The sequence below is a fragment of the Pyxicephalus adspersus genome, chromosome 1 (assembly GCF_032062135.1).
Source record: "Pyxicephalus adspersus chromosome 1, UCB_Pads_2.0, whole genome shotgun sequence".
In the NCBI taxonomy this organism is placed as follows: Eukaryota; Metazoa; Chordata; class Amphibia; order Anura; family Pyxicephalidae; genus Pyxicephalus; species Pyxicephalus adspersus.
Genome location: NC_092858.1, coordinates 95,181,507 through 95,199,394, shown reverse-complemented (window position 1 = coordinate 95,199,394; position 17,888 = coordinate 95,181,507). Strand labels below are relative to the sequence as shown.

General features: G+C 40.9%; 1 protein-coding gene across 1 annotated transcript in view; it reads right to left on the bottom strand.

Moving 5' to 3' along the window:
- Positions 1-17,888, bottom strand: part of EPHA10 (EPH receptor A10) — a 349,554-nt gene that overhangs the window by 164,538 nt on the left and 167,128 nt on the right. The window lies entirely within an intron of this gene.

The window sequence follows — 17,888 nt, the reverse complement described above, 5'->3', positions numbered from 1 at the left end:
ATGTTTGAATGACAGGTTCACTGCCTTATAAATACACCCTATTGAGTTTTTCTTATCATGCATTGAGCATTCTTGGTTGGATAGTACAAAGCTAAAAAGACCCAAGTCAAGATAAAACCAAAAAAAGTCACCAATAAAGACCCTACAAGATAAAATCCAACAATAGGTGTGCATTCTTCTCCCTCCCTTAATAAACTAAAGAATTTTAGATTTAGGCTTGCATGGGAATTATTACTTAGCTTAATAAATGTGTTGACAGTTCACTTTGCAAAAATACACAAAAAAGTACAATGAACTGTAAAAAACAACATGATTTTTGCTTCCACATGATTAGAAGTTTGAATCTTGCAAAGCTTTACCTGGTTCACAAAGCTAAGTGAAAGTTACTATGCAGAGCAGCTTACACTCTGCTAGTAAATCAACTCCAATGTTTGACTGGGCTTCCTCCATTGTATTTGAAAACATCATTTACACATATTTTATTGTTTGATAAAAATATTATATGATGAGTGATGTACAGAGCATGCAGCTTAATGTTATATATTTTTTATAGCCATGTGGAATTTAATGGTAAAACTTTGATCATTGTAATGAACATATTGGGACTGATTTATTGGAGAAAATAGACTATCATGGGTGAACCTGGGTGGATATTGTCTAGGTTTGAAAACATTTGATTAAAAAAAACAAAAAAAACAATTGCAAACATTCCAGGTTTCCTGAATCACCCAGGTTTGTCCATGATAGTCTATCTTCTGCAGTCTTGGAGAGCTTTAATAAATGAGGTTTATGGAATGCATCAAAAAGTAAAATGGGTTCTGTCTGATATCAGCCTAAGAGTTGATAATTTTTTGATGAGCTGATTGATTACATTAGAATTGAATGAACCAGGAAATTAATAGTGCGTTATATTTGGTCTATATAAATGAAATATAATGCATATGTCTGTCTTTTGCCTCTCTTGCTTGAGAAGAAATGGTGCAGGGTATAACAGGAAGCAGCCTCCCTCCCCATCCAAACCTCTATACACATACACATAAAAACACATCGAACAGTTTGCAGTGTAAAGGATTTCTCTTTTGAAAATCATGCCCTTTTCAATGCGAGAAAGGCCATAGTTTGCCTCAAACTGTTGTTGTTAATGTAGGTTGTGATTTACATCAAACATTCCTGGTGGGCTCCAGCCTGTCGGATTTGATCTCAAATAAGGAAACTTTTATCCAGTCTATGGTGATAAGCATGTACGCCCATTTTGCCCAAAATTATGTGTCATTGTAAAGCATTTGGATATTCAGAAAAAAGGAACAGGGCAACTTCTACTAGGTCATAACAAGGATCCCTGTATTCAGTATGTCATCTTCACTAGCAGAGCTTCATTTCATAATATATTTGGTATGCCTTAGTGGAATAAATGTTGTACTATTCAATAAATGCCTTCCTAAAAGTGTGCTTCCTTCATACTAAGAATTAGTTTATAAATCTTCAAGCAATTACTAAATCCCAAACTAAATCAGGTAGTACACTATGAACAGTTGTAGTAGCTAAGCATTGCAGGACTGATTTATAGCTGTCTCTATATGTTCCATCTCAATATTGTCTAGTGGAACCCAGTAACTATAATATAACTATATGCTAAATGACCAACTATGGCAATAACAATATATTAACCAAGGTCATCATACAGAGCAAATTTTTCCAAGTAAACCTTACAAAAATTACAACAATCTTTTGGACAAATCACCAAACCATATTAAATTAACTAAACATATGCAAATGATAGAACTAATGCAACAAAAAAAAAAAAGAAATGATGGAGCATAAAATTTAAGTGTAAAGCAGTGAAAAAATGAAGATCGGTTGTTAGGAATTTCTAAAGAAGTCATCGAAAGCATCAAGGGAAGACGTTATCATGCCTGTGTGCTTACTCAGCCTCCTGATTAGGCATCTCAGTTACAAAAAAAAGCCCAGAGATTAGGACTAATTAGTTTAGCTGCTGGCATAGATTTCATCTGGGAGCAGCAGTTTGAAGAACCATGGCTTGAAATCCAAACCTCCATTGATCCTTAACAGTCATTGTGAAGCTGCATCAGCTGGTCTCACCTCAACACACCTCAGTGTGTACTAAAACAAAGTATAGTCCAAAAAAAAATCATTATGGTCATTTACAATATACAGTACTCTTGGTCAGCTACAATCTGAAGAGCTTTACTGATAAAACTAAATTCTAACAATCTTTCATTTTATAGGGATTAATCACTTTCGGTACTATATCAATTTAGAAAGCTTTTCAAAGCATATCTAAAAGTGATTATGCCTACATAAGTCATACAAATAAAAAGGCAACATCACACCTTTAATCAACTGATGTGTATACTGCTGAATAAATGTTACATGTAACAATTAGATTTATATAATGAGAATTACAATATGCACTGTAGTACTTAACTGGTAAATAAAAGTTTGGACGATGCCCAGAATTACGTGGTCACTAAAAAACACCATTGTAAGACTTATACAGTGCTCAAAAATGGACTTATCAGTGCCTTAGACAATTTTCACTGAAGCTGCCATTCCTGACTTGGTTGTAAAATATTCTGCATGCCTGATTGGTGTTCTGATCCTCTGCCTTCAATACCCTCTAAATCACTGTGATAGATTGAGTATGTGATAGAATGAGAATAGAAAAGCCTGCATTATTACACATGTGACTTCCAAAAACTTCTAAAAAGTATTTCCTGAATGCCTAAAAGGTAAAACTTTTACTTCCTAAAGGGTGAAGGATTTCTAATGCACATGCCCAAACTAAGGGCAACATCTATCATGTATGTTCCTGAAGCACAGAGCAGGCCAACTGCAGCACAATTGAAAACACTTCTTTTCACAATTGTTGAACAAAAGCCAGGCAGCCTTTAGAATGTAAGATAAGGTGCAGATAGTGTTTATTGGTGAAGAATTTTACACAGGTACAAATTTGAGGTGTGCTTGAAACAGTGTAGATAGAAAAGTAACAATGTTACTTTGTATCCCTCAATTGTGTCTGAAAAGTGTTGAAAAGTCAGGCATCTTATAAGAAGATTTTGCAGGTGTTCAAATGCCTATAAAGTCATGGAGACAATTTACTAGGGGACAAAGTTTTGTTAGGTCCATGTATCCAGCTAAGTTTAGGGTATATTTTTTTTAACTTCCTTTAAGCCTCTTTGGCACTTAGTTTATATTAATATATAAAAAGTCCATGGTAGACAAATCTGAAACAATTGTATGCAGTTTAAAATAGGCATTTCTGTATTTTTATGCTGGATGCTGGTCCAGTTGCCACAATTAATCATTTGCTTGGCTCTGCTCTAGATTCAAACGTGAGCGATAAACTCTATGGCCCTGATTTATTTTAGCTCTCCAAGGCTGGAGAGAATATGGCTTTTACCAGTGAAGCTGAGTGATCCAACAAACCTGGGATGGATCTAGTCCAGGATTCAAAGCATTTGCTAGCAAATAGAAAATTACATTGATGAAATCCATTCCAGGTTTGCTTGATCACCTAGCTTCACTGGTGAAAGTGTATTCTCTTCAGCCTTGGAGAGCTTTATTAAATCAGGCCCTATATCTTAGATTTGTTATGGAACTAAAACATGGATTTAAATTCTGTTTTTAAAAAGGCTCTAAAATACCTTTCAGTAAACTATACATAAAATGTATGGTTACTCTGCTTTCATTATATCAAATTCCCAAATAAAACTGATAAAATTAATTGGCATTAATACAGTGAATAAATGACATAAAAAAAACTGTGAATAGATCTATGTACACCGTATGATATTTCTGTGCTAGAGGCAATAAATACATCAAATAAATATTTACCATGTAAGAAATGGGTGATGAATTTACAGCATGTGATCATGAACAAGTATCTCCACTTCTGAAGGAACATGTGTTTTTGAACGCTTTGATGTTTGATTTCAGAGAGGAAACTAAACTTCTACACTTATGAGATGAAGACTGTGGTGTACTGAAATGTCTTGCCTTAGGGCACTCTCTATGTCCTGGTGTTTCATTTTGCCTTACTTTACTATGAGGCTATTCAAATGTATTGCATGCTCACAGGGCAAACCAATGTTTTGCTGGAAGAAAAATCACAGGGTTTCTGATTTGGCAAGTTATATGTACAAAAATTGTGATTACTATGTTTGCCAGGAATAACTACCAGGTTGGGAAAACAAAAAATACCTTTTAGCATCTTTTATAAAGCAATGAATTTGACATTAAGCCCACAATTTCAGGTGGAGAATATTCCAGGTGCATGTGCTTTTTCAATAGTGATCTTCACCACATCATATGTGCTAAAAGTCAGATATCAGGTATATTAGGATACATACAAAATCTCTAAATTACATAGAAACAGTTCTATTTTAATTAAGACTTTAGACAGGCCTCACACCAAGGACAAAGAGATTCATGAGTTTCTTAAGCTTTGTACACACGGCAAATGATTCTTGCCCAATACAAGCTGTTGGGCTTGTCTCGGGAGAGAATCTAACATGTGTATAGAGGTCATCTGATGACGTTCATGGACGCGTCCTGATGGATTAATATAAAACAAACAATAAACGACCGCAATTTAAATGAAAAGAAATGAAGGGAGAACGTAGCGGGGTGCCCTTCTCTCCTCTTTGTAGAACACAAAGTTCTGTATGTACAGTGCTTGTTTGATCATATTTCAGTCTTTTGTTGCTTGAAAGATCATTTCTAACAAAAATTTGGTGTGTGTATGCAGCCTTAGAGGGCAAAGCAGGATCTATTTTTTTTTTTTGTAAGAACCCCTTACACAATCATAGTAGGTTAGGTTGAAAGTCCATCAAGTCCAACCACTAGGGAAATAAACATATCCCAGATAGAAAACCCTATAAGACATAGTTGTTCCAGAGGAAGGCAAGAAAACCCTGGTACAATTTGCTTCAACAGGGGAAAAAAATGTCCTTCCTGATGAGGCAGTCGGATGTTCCCTGTTATCTTTACTTTAAAGCCTTAATACCGAGTTATAATTTGTGCTTCTAGAAAAGCATCCAACTTTATTCTAAAGTGATCTATAGTAGTTGCTCAAACTACTTCCTGAGGGAGCCGATTCCACATTTTCACAGACGTTACAATGAAGAATCCCTTCCTTATCCGGAGCTTAAACTTCTTTTCCTCCTGACACAAAGGCCCTGATTTAATAAAGTTCTCCAAGGGTGGAGAGAATACACTTTCATCAGTAAAGCTGGGTGATCCAGCAAAACTGGAATGGATTTGGTCCAGGATTGAAAACATTTGCTAACAAATAGCTAATGACTTTTAGGAAATCCATTCCAGGTTTGCTGGATTACCCAGCTTCACCAATGAAAGTGTATTCTCTCCAGCCTTGGAGAACTGTAATAAATCAGGGCCATAGAGTGCCCTCTTGTTCATTGTAAAGATCTCAAAGAGAATAATTGGGAAGAGAGTTCTCTATATGGACCATTTATATATTTATACAGGGTAGTCATATCCCCCCTTAAACGTCTCTTCTCAAGGGAAAATAGATTCAGTTCAGCTAATCTCTCCTCATAGCTGAGCTCCTCCATTCCTTTTATTAGTTTGGTTGCCCTTCCCTGCACTCTCTTCAATTCCACAATGTCCTTTTTGTGAACTGGTGCCCAAAACTGGACTGCATATTCCAGATGTGGTCTGACCAATGCTTTGTACAGGGGCAAGATTATGTTTCCATCTTTGCAGTCTATTCCTCTTTTAATACAAGAATGTACTTTGCTAGCTTTAGATATTGCAGCTTGGCATTGCATGCTGTTATTAAGTCTATGATCTACCAGAACCCCCAGATCCTTTTCCATTTCTGACTCCCCCAAATGTATTCCCCCTGGACAGTATGAAGCATGCATGTTGTTAGCTCCCAAGCGCATAACTTTACATTTATCTATATTAAATGTCATTTGCCACTTGGCTGCCCAATCAAACAGTACATCCAGGTCTGCTTGTAGATTATAGACTTCCTGTATGGACTTAATTCCATTACATAGTTTGGTGTCATCTGAAAACACAGAAATGGTACTTTTAATCCCACACTCTTTATTTATAAAGATGTTAAACAGTAAAGGCCCCAACACTGAACCCTGGGGTACACCACTAATAACCTTAGACCATTCAGAGTATGAATCATTAATTATAACTCTCTGGATGCGGTCTTTAAGCCAGTTCTCTATCCATTTACAGATTGACTTTTCTAAACCTATCGACCCTAACTTGCATAATAACCATCTGTGGGGTACTTTATGAAATGCTTTAGCAAAGTCCAAGTTCACTATATAAACTGCTATTCCACTGTCTACCTGTTTACTTACTTCCTCATAAAAAAAGAGGAAACTTGTTTGACAACTTCTGTCTTTGTTGAAGCCATGTAGACTATCACTTATTATATTATTTTCTAGCAGAAACTCCTCAATGTGGTTCTAGGACCTTTCCAACTATGGACGTTAAAATAACCGGTCTGTAGTTACCAGGTAATGTTTTGCTCTTTTTGAAGATAGGAACCACATTGGCTTTACGTCAATTCATTGGTACCTTGCCAGTGACTAAAGAGTCTCTAAAATTTAGAAATAATGGCTTGAAATACCTGAGCTCAGCTCTTTGAGGACACATGAATGTAATCCATTGGGTCCTGGTGCTTTGTCAACCTTAATTTTGCCCAACTGTTTATCAATCATATCAATTTTGACCCATTGTGACTTATTTAAGGCAGTGTCATTGCTATTATGAATTTGGACTTGAGCTCTGCTATTTTCCTTTTAGTAAATCTGCCTTTTCTATATCCCAAATTACCAACCCAGAGACGTCCTTGAAGGGTTCTACATGCCCAAATTGCCAAGAACTATGCCCTGATTTTGTTTTCCACCTTTTAGGGCACTGTAGAGGTGGACAAGCCAATAGCTGAAAGCTATGCAGTAAGTTGCATTTGCATGCTTTCCAGCATATTGATAATTTACCATATATCCTAGGGTGGCAACAAGACTTCTGGGAAGAGATAGGCTCTGTCAGTGTTACATCAAGCATCTACATGTACATCAATCAGTTCTCTACTGACAGAATGGAAAAAAATCTTGCAGAAAAAAAATACAACTTCTTCCATGCAATCAATGGAGAGTATGTTATTACATTTTATGCTTAATTTGTACATTAAACATCCAGAACTAGTTACATTTTGTAAAAACACCTTATTTTATTGGGTGCTATCTCTATTTCTGCCATGCATATATCAAGCAACAGAGATATATTCAGTAATATCACAAGGCAAAGTAAACTAAAAATGACCTGCTCTAACCATGGCACTTGTTGCTCAATATTTTATCCCCAATGGAGTAAATGCAGAAATTCAGCATTCCGCAGTCTAGTCTAAGCTTCTGTTTTTTACTATCTGGTACTTTGTTGGAAGGCTCCAGTCCCAAGCAATCCATAATTCAAAGTGAGGCTGTTTATGACTCCTCTCAATAGCGGGAAGTGAATGTCACTCTAATGGTACCTCTTCCAAGGATTTAATTATATTAAATGTTATGACAATAATAATAGTAATCAAGAAAGATTAAGCAGATGGTGACTATTGACCAAGATGATAAAAAGGCATTAATTTACTACTTTTAATGGGTTTATCTAATCTGATTGTGGCTATAAACATTAATTACAAAATCAATCAAGACAAAGCATTCAATCAAAGCTCTTCTTTAAATGAGCACTTAGCACCCTCTTCTTCTACTGTATTTCCAAAGATGAAATGATTTTCATAAGAAGGAAAATGCAGCCATTATAATGTGAAATCACACATTAGAAAACACAACCTAATTAATGTCATGTTTATGCTACTCTTGGAGAAAGCTTTGAAGTGTTTGTCGAGTTGTGCTGTATTTCCGTCATTCCTGCATTAAACAAAACACTGAAATTCAACCATTTTTTCATAAACTCAGATCTTTTGTGAGTTGAAACTAGTTAAAAATGTTAGTGTCACTAAATGGAAAAAGAGAAAGGAAGGGTGAAAGAATGGGAAAAATAATTTCTTTGTTTAAAGAAAAAAAAAAAAAAAAGTTCCCTGATAACTACAGCCCATGACATATCTATGTGAAAGCATTTTGTTCATTCTACTGACCAAAGCTGTACCTATAACTTTTATTTAGAAATTTAGAAATTGTGAAAAAGACACTCCACTGCCAGGGCTGAATCTTTTTGTGCAGTCTGACTTTTGCAGATAAGTAAACCTCTTTAGAATTGAAGTTTTTGTATTCTGTCAACCACAGCCATGAAGTAGATAATTTATAGACCAATGTGACAAGCTGTACATCAATTTATAAAATACAAAAAGGACTTATTTTATTGCAGAGTTAGTATACCTTACATAAATCATACTCATTCTTTATTTTGAAAATTTAGGAAATACCTTTTATATATACTGTTTACATTTTAGTAAAATATATTTTTTCAATAAAATTCACTCCTCTAAGAATAAGATTTCTGCTTAAGAAAGCAGGCCTGAAGCAAAATCTAAGCGTAGGGCCTCATGACAGGGTGAGTAGAGAAGACGGAGGAGTAAGGGTTAAAAAAAAAAAATGCTGGGAAAAAAGTGGGGGAAAATTGGAGAATATGATTGGGGGGTGTTGGTAAAGGGGAGGGCTGGGGGATTGGGTTTAAAAGAAGGGGTTGAAGGGGAGGAGAATCAGTTGAAAAGAATTACTGGAAGGAGCTTTGATGGCTGAGATAGAAGCCCTGATGCGCCAGCTGCGGCAGGCCGCGGAATCGAAGGGGGTAGCCTGGCTGGAAGCCCAGGTTGCTTCGGCGATACGAGGGGATGGGGGGAGTGCAGAGCCGGTATCCCCCCTTGCGAGACGCGCTCGGCAGTCACGGCCGCCGGAGCGCCTGAGCCCCAGCGAGACCCCTGGGGTCCAGCGCCGCCATAGGAGCCCCGTCAGGGACCCTCCGGCTCCCCCCGTAAAGAAGAGAACGCCCGGGCCCAGCGGGGGAGCCGGGAGGAATCCTCGCCATCGGCGGGACCCCTCCGTTCAACGGAATCGAGGAACAGCGTGGGGAAGATCTGGCGGCAGAGGGAGCCGAGAAGAGGAGGGACTTACCGGGAGAGGAGCCGTCGGGAGGCGTGAAGAGCCCAGGAGTGTTCCGGTGCCCAGCCTGGTGAGTGGTTTCCCGGCTGGGGCTCCAGCCCAGACAGAGAATCCAGCCCCGGTTTTCTCCGGTGGAGGCGCAGGAGTTGACGGGCCAGTAGAGGTGGGATCCAGCACGGGACGGAAAGGGCGGAGTCGCAGGCCGGAAGAGGAGGCGGTGACAGGAGGCGGAAGTTCCGGGGCAGCAGCGGTGCCCGGATGTGACGTCAGCGGCCTGCGCCCGGAGGGGAACATCCGTGGCGACCGGAATTTACCCGCAGACACGTCATCGGAGGGGGAAATACAAGACTCCGAATCCGATCCAGAGAGCAGACGTCCCAGCGGGGCAGCGGCTGAGGGTCCGGTTGACGCCCGGCAGCCGGGTGAGTTTTTGACAGTTTGGGGTCGGGGCAAAAGGTGGGGAGGGTTAATGTATTTGATGATGGGCCCGCAGGGGAGGTGGGACATCAGGTCATGTCGGTGATTGACAGAAGGCCGCAAGTGCAGGGCAGGGAGACACATGGGGGTGATGTTGGGGGGTCTGCATTGTTACATGGTTTAAGGGAGTTGCTTTTGCGGTTTGGAAGTGGGCCTACTGGGGGTCCGGCTATTGCAAGGGATGGAGAACAAGGGGGAGTTGGTGAGAGTGGAAGGCGATGTGCTGGGGGGGAAGAGATGAGGTCAGGGGGGAGCAGTGGGGCATCCACTCCGGCTTCGGTGGGCGTGCGGGAGCCTTTGGCCCCGGCGCTTACTACAGTGGAAGGCCATAAGGAGAGCGGGGGGGATTTGAGTGCTCAGGGGGTGGCAGATGGGGCAAAGGGAGAGGTGTATGTGTGCTTTGAGGGTCCTTTGGGTGCTCATTTGCCACTGGAGCATAAGGAGAAGATCTGCAGAGGTGAGTATGTGGAGATATTTTCGTTGTTACCGGTAAAACGCTTTGGCGGGCGGGACTTGAAGCCCGGGGATGGTAAGCGGTTGGGGGATGACAAAGGGCTGTGGCGTTCTATACCACGGACTTTCAAAATTGGTTGCAGGCTTTTGCAATCCTGGCGAGTATTGTAGGTGAAACAATTGTTCGGCGCTGTTTTGCTATCTGGACGCCATCAGTGAGGCCTATCGGGTTTATGGGGGTATAGCCTGGCTCCGGTACGATGAGCAATTTAGGCAACGGAAAGCGATGAGGCCTGGGATGCGTTGGGACCATAAAGACATCAGCCTCTGGATGCGGCTCATGACGTCGGCTAGGATGGCCCCACAGCCTTTTCTTGGGAATGCCGGGGGTTCAGGAACCGCAGGATCCCTGGCAGGTAAGCGGAAAGGTCTTTGTTGGTTGTTTAACGAGGGAACGTGCAAGTTTGAAACAACATGTTGCTTCAAGCATGAATGTTCCAGTTGCGGAGGGGCCCATTCGGTGTTTTGCAAAAAGAAAAGGACATCCAACGGAGTTTACGGGAAAAAGGGACGACGCCAGTGAAGGTGGAAAAAATGTCCCATTTTCTCGGTAAGTATCCCGATCGGGAGGCGGCGAGGGCGTTGGAAGAAGGTTTTAGGGAGGGTTTTCGGATCCCGTGTGACAAAGTAGGGGTTCACAGGTTTGGGAAGAACTTGCAGTCAGCATTGGACAACCCGGGGGTGGTTCCTGCTAAATTAGAAAAGGAGGTTTTGTTGGGCCGGATGGCGGGGCCTTTCGCAGAACTGCCTTTTGAGGATTTGGTGGTGTCACCGTTGGGGGTGGTTCCAAAGAAGGAGCCCAATCAGTTTCGTATGATCCATCACTTGTCCCATCCTAAAGGGCACTCGGTGAATAACGGCATTGCGCCTGAATGTTGTAGGGTGGTGTATACTATGTGGCCGTAGCGCTAGTTAGGGGGGCGGGTGTGGGTTGTTTGATGGCTAAAGCTGATGTGGAGGCGGCTTTTAGACTGTTGCCTTTGGCAAGGTGCCTTTTAGTTGGATAAATGTTTGCCGATGGGTTGCTCCATATCTTGTTCATTATTTGCGTTATTTAGTTCTTTTCTTGAATGGGTTGTGCGGGAGGTCACTGGGGCTGCATCCATTATCCATTATTTGGATGATTTTTTGTGTGTAGGGCCTAAGGGCTCGATGGTTTGTGCCAACCTCTTGGGTACTTTAGAACATGTGGCGGAGCAATTTGGAGTGCCGCTGGCGGCTGAAAAGACGGTCGGCTATACTACTGAATTGTCCTTTTATTGCGTTGGACTCGGTGCGCATGGAATGCAGGCTTCCTTTAGATAAATTGGTGGCGCTAAAAGGGGAAGTGGAGAAGGCATGTTGTTTGAGGAAGATACAGTTGAAGGAGCTGCAGTCCCTGTTGGGAAAGCTCAATTTTGCTTGTCGAATAATGCCTATGGGCAGGATTTTCAGCCGGCGGTTGGCGGCTGCCACGGCGGGTGTGCGTAGATCGGACCATTTCATTCGGCTGACACGGGTGTTGAAAGGGGATTTGGCGGTGTGGCGGCGGTTTTTGGATCAGTACAATGGTAGATCGCTTTGGTTGGAGCCACAAACAGATAATGGAGAGTTGGAATTATGGACGGATGCGGCTGGGGGGTCGGGTTTTGGGGCCTATTTTGGTGGAAGATGGAGTGCGGGGGTGTGGCCGGATGAGTGGCAGCAGAGGGGCTTTTGTAAGAACTTGGTTTTGTTGGAGCTGTTTCCCATAGTGGTCGCTTTGACGTTGTGGGGTCATTTGCTGCAGAACCGGAGAGTCCGTTTCCATTGTGATAACATGGGAGTGGTGGAAGTCATTAATAATAATTCAGCTTGGCGGGCCTACACGGGTATCTGGAAGGAGTGGTTTGGTTTTGTGGGGGATAACCTGGGTTTGGTCCGGGAAAAAGGGGGTGAAGAGGCGGTTCTGCGTTATTTGTTATGGAATTTTCAACAAGGGGTGTCGGGCGGTGTGATGAGCAAGAAATTGGCGGCCTTGGCTTTCCTCTTTAAGTTGATGGGATGGGTGGATGGGACGAAGTGTTTTGTGGTTCGACAGGCGTTAAAAGGTTATCGGAAGGGGTGTGGGCGGAGAGACGGGCGACAGCCGGTGTCCTTTGAGATGCTGGGGGATACATGTCGCAGCTTGGAGAAGGTTTGTTTCAGCGCTTTTGAAGCACTGCTCTTTAAGGCAATGTTTGTGGTTATGTTTTTTGCTGCGTTGCGGATTGGGGAATTGGTGTGCCCTAGCAAAACCAAGGTAGGGGGCCTGATGAGGAGGGATGTTCATTTGATGCAGGAGAAGGTAGTGGTTTGGATCCGTAGGTCAAAAACTGACCAGTTGGCAAAAGGGGCGGGTTTACAGTTACGGGGCATGCCAGGATCTGAGCTGTGTCCGGTCAAGGTGGTGGGTGAGTACATATCGGTGAGGTCTAGCCGGGAAGGGCCACTGTTCCTTCACGCAGATGGCTCGTTTGTGACTCGATTTCAATTTGGAGCGGTGTTCCGGAGGTGTGTTGCAGCCACGGGCAGGATGGCCGGTGAGTATTCTACTCATTCTTTCAGGATTGGTGCGGCCACCGCAGCGGCCAGATGGGGTCTTGGTCAGGATGTGATCAAGAGGATTGGGCGCTGGGAATCCCACCGGTTTCGACTGTACGTTCGCCCTCATTTGTTCTAAAAGGGGGAATTGTGCGGGTGGGACCTGGTAGGGTGAGGAGAGGGGGTTTGGTGTTTTCCTATTTGGTTCTTTTTGTTTTGCAGATGGGCCGGTATGCCTGATTTGGATTCTGGGCCACTCCTTTGTGTATTGGGGGGCCAGAAGGGCGGACATGCGACGGGATGGACGGCAACTTGGGCTGCGGTGGGAGGTGGCACAGGTTCGCTGGATTGGAATTCCGGGCATGCACTGGAGTCGGGTAGTGCCGGAAGTACACAGGTTTGCCTATTTAGATAGACCACCTGATGTGTTATTACTTCATGTAGGGGGTAATGATTTAGGGGCTCGCCCCATGCGGGAGTTGATCCGGGACATTAAATTCGATTGTTTGCGTTTAAAAGATGCGTTTCCAGGAATGGTCTTGATGTGGTCGGAGATTGTTGGGCGGTTGGTGTGGAGACAGGCGCGTTCTGTGGAGCGACTCAACAAGGCACGCATAAAGGTGAATAGGGAAGTGCTGCGTTTCTTGGGGAGGATTGGAGGTTTGGTGGTACGTCACCAGGAATTGGAATCGGAGCCTCATTTGATATTGAGGGGTGATGGGGTTCACTTGAATGCGGTGGGCACAGACTTATGGTTATTGAGTTTGGGTGAAGCTATTCAACGGGCGGTGAGAGTGTGGTGGTGCACGCAAACTTAAGGTTTCATATTTGCTCAGGTGGCATGGGTTTTGGGGGTCCATGAAAGTTAGAATTGGGGTAATGGAGAATGTAGGGGAGTTCAGACCCAAAAAAGGAGGAGTGATAAGGGTCGCCTTGCATGACACTTGGTTGTTGTGGAGGCTAGGTTTGGTGAAAAGGGAAAATATTAAATGTCCCCGAGGCGGCGTAGGAGCGTCTGGGGGCCTACCTGTGGATCGGAAGCAGATGGATGAGTGAGCAGGAGTGGTGACTTTCATGGACTTACAAGAAGTTGGTTTTACTGTTATATTTACATGTTGGGGGATATAAAATAAAAGTTCGTTTTATTGAAAAATATGTTGTTAAATATTGGTGGTAATAAAGGGCTGCCGTGGCCAGTTTTTTCCAAAATGGTGTCTGGGTTTTTAATTTTGGGAAGTGGGAAAAAGACTGGTTGTGGGGGTGGCAGCGAGGGCTTCATATACTGTACCCTGGTCAAGAGTGAGACAACCTCTGTGCTATCCCAAAAGATTTATATCTAAAGGACCCAAGGGTATATAATAGTACTCTATTGTTAAAAAGGTGCAAAAAAAATGTTGCAATGTTAGCTCCCTGTGTGTACACAAACTACACATCCCATGATTGTTTGCATTGTGTATCATGCACAGTTATAGTCTCAGCTCTCTACTACACAATAGGGAGGCGAAAAAAGGATACATTCTGAATGGAGCATGCATTGTAGCCACAAACTTTAAGGATATCAATTGGTCACACATTGCAAATATATGTGACAATTTATGAAAATTAAGGGACTGACAGGTATAACTTAAAGCACTTAACCAACCATAGTATTTATCCCAGTAACTTCTAAAAAAACAAATGCCAGAATGATTTATTACCTTCACTAAAGAGATTCTGTAAAAATGTTTGCAGTTTTTTAGCTGTAGTTCCTTCTTTGCTCTGAAAGATTTTCTACTGGGAGAAGTATTGCATTTTTAATTTAATACACAGTAGGTTTTCATATAGCACACTCTAGCAGTGGCCAAGTACAGCTCGATTAAAAAAAAAAAAAAAACATGCAAACACATAGTCAGACAAACATTTATTGGTTCATGGCAACCCAAAATTTTGTCGTGCTAGGATAATACATGTACAATTGCACTGTTGTCTAAATGGCTTTCTAAGTTATAAATAAATAATGCTTGTTTATATGAAGCCATAGGGCCATTTCACATACATGGTGAGGTACACAGCAGACTGCTGCTGTGTGATTAGGAGTGGCAAACAGCATTACAGGCAGACTCATTGCAAACAGTTCCTGCACAAATGTTCCAACATTAACAGCATGGCCAAAAGTGAATTGCCATTTTTGGGAACTGCACCACAATCTGCTGCAGCCACATGAACAAAAAAAAGTTCCAAAATGCTCCAGTTCTTTTGAATGGGAGTGGATGGGACCACGGTTGAGCCCGTGGAAAAGCACTGCAGCTTGTTTGCGGAAAAAGCCCTTAGATCAACCCACAAATCTTTTATCTAATTACAGCATAAGCCTATTTTAAGAATATTTAGGTAAATACGGACTCAATCATTATCACCCAAAATTAAAGTAAGTGTTTTGACAGTGACAGAAGAAAAGAATGGAGACTGTATAAATAGGCTGTGGGGCAAAGGAAGGATAAGTGGGAGGTGACCCAATGCATCCCTCCTTTAGGTAAACAACTGTGGTTTTTGTTTAATGATTTAGATCTATCTGCATTGTTAAAAACAGCTAATAGAATGGTAATTTTTTACTGTAGACAACAACAAAGCACAAAAAAGTTATTAGTTGTATAATAACAAAACAACTGTTCTAGAAAAGTGAAAGACAAGTACCCCAATCATTGCCATTTAATGTATTTTTGCACATTCAAAAATTTTAAAAAGTGAAGAAAGCAAATAATAAGGTGCATGCACAAAATTAAACATGCATCGCAATACATTTATCAATTTAAAAATAACTTCTGCAGGCTACAGTTGGCACATTTTTGGAAAAGAACATCAGTCTCCCCATATTTCTCTCATCTCAGTTTTAATAACACTTGTTTTAGGTTAAATTTTTCCAAGCCTAGCTGGTGAGATATTAGATTCTTCCTCGTGAGCAGATGAATCAAAATATATCTCTAAAATAGCTCTTATTACTCTGCTGAATTCCTAATACTTTAAAGCATATCTGTGCTCAGAAGAACAACTCATTGTTAAGATGACAACATTTTTGTCAACAGCTGTAAAAATCCTTTAGATACCAGACCTTAAAAATATGGTATTCAAACACTTAATAAAAAAGTAACTCTCTATATATTTTTATGTAGTTAAAGGATCATCCAACTGCATAATATTATTTTATTTAAAAGAGAACTTTGATAGGTGGCGTTAGGAAATTCTATAACAACATATCATAGCTGTTGACTCCCTTGAAGAATCTAAATTTCCATTGGAACATGACAAAAAATAAAAATGTGTTTCAATGAAAAAAAATATGTTTTTAGTTTTGCACAGGAAAATATGAGAACCATTTTCAGATTTTTTTTTTGGTTGGTGTGCACTAGTTTTGGAGATTTTCTTAAATTTCAACTACATTGTGGTGGTATTCAAAATGATTTTGCATGAACATGTGTTATGGCAATATACTTCAAAAGAGAAATGTGCTTTGGCCCTACGTAATAGGATTAAAAATTAGATGGCTGTGGGATGTTAAGCTGCGTACACACGGCAAATTTTTCTCGCCCGATAATTGGTATCGGCCAATTATCGGGCGAAAATCTGCCGTGTGTACAGTCGGTCGTCATCCATCATCCGACGACCGTCCTGGCGGATCCATGGACGATGGACGACGACCGATCCTAATGAAAGGGAAGGGGAGAGCGCGCAGCAGGGTGCCGCTCCGTCGCTCTCCCCCTCCCCTCTCCATAGAGCATGAACGGTGCTGTATGTACAGCATCGTTCATGTATCGTGCAGTCTTTTCTCGTTGGAAAGGATCGTGAAAGATCCTTTCCAACGAGAAAAATTGCAGGTGTGTACGCAGCTTTAGACAAAGAGTTCTTGCTGTTGAAGTCTTCAACTAGTATGAAAATAGCCGATGATTTAAAAATTGTTTATATTGAATCAAATCTAAATTAACTCAATTATAAAAGTATACGGCCTGTCCAAAAAATATATTCAAACACCATAATACTTAATTGGAATGCCTTTAGCTTTGATTACAGCATACATCTGCCATAATATAATTGTACTAGACCTATTTGCTGTCTGTATTCGTCCGTCATTTGCAACCCCTATTTTATGTACAGTGCTGCGTAATATGTTGGTGCTATATAAATCCTGTTTATCATTATTATTAATATTAATAATAATAGTAATACTATTAATAATAATATGCAATGTCACAACATTTATTTCCATCTATTCATTTTTCACTAAGATCTTGAAACGATAATGGTGCAACTGCATGAAGTGTTCTCCATTACATCACATAAATTGTCAATGGTTAAAGTCTGGACTCCATGGTGGCCAATCCATTAGTATGAAAATGATGTCACACACTCCCTGAACAACTCTTTTTACAGTTTGAACCCAATGGATCCTGGATCCTAGAATATGCCCATGTAAACAGAAAAGAACTAATCCATTGATGAAAAAATATGGTCATTCAATATATTTTTTGTGTACATAAAGTTGGTGAACCTAGACCTGACCAACTTATCAACCAAAACCATAACACTGTCCCTACAGGCTTGGGGATGTTTTTTTTCTGGGGCAGGCAGTAGAGGTAGTCCCCAAGTTAAGGACATCTGACATACAGACGACTCCTAGATACGAACAGGGCTTTGCTGCTTGTTTGTGTGTTTCCTTTAAGGGGACAGCTCTAAACATCCTTTGTTAATTGTTACTCATAGATGATGATTACAAGGAGCATCTTCTTAAATCCATATAAATTCTTCTGTTCTGTGCAATTTGTATTCATCAATACTTTTTACTACAAATCATAATTACAAATTAATTTGAAAGATGCATCAAAGACTAATCTTGATAAATTGTTGTATTGCTTGCTATTTATAAAGAAAATTAAAATATTTTAAAAATGAAAATCCAATGGCTGATTGTGCTCACTTTACAGGGTGGTCATAATGTTCTTGAAATGTTTTGCATTTTAAATGGCTCACTTCAGTCGACTATATGAAGTTGTAATAGCTGCTGTCAAGGTATTACTCCCACAAAAGAAGGTTGTCATATTTTGTAGATGAAAATGGGAGTAATTCTGTCTGACAAGGTATATTTTTCCCAGAATATGTACACCACATAACACATTGCGTTTGAAAATTTCATAGGTAATCAAGATATAGGAAAAAATAATCACTGATATATTTTAAAACTGCAGAAATAAACTTAAGAATAAAGTT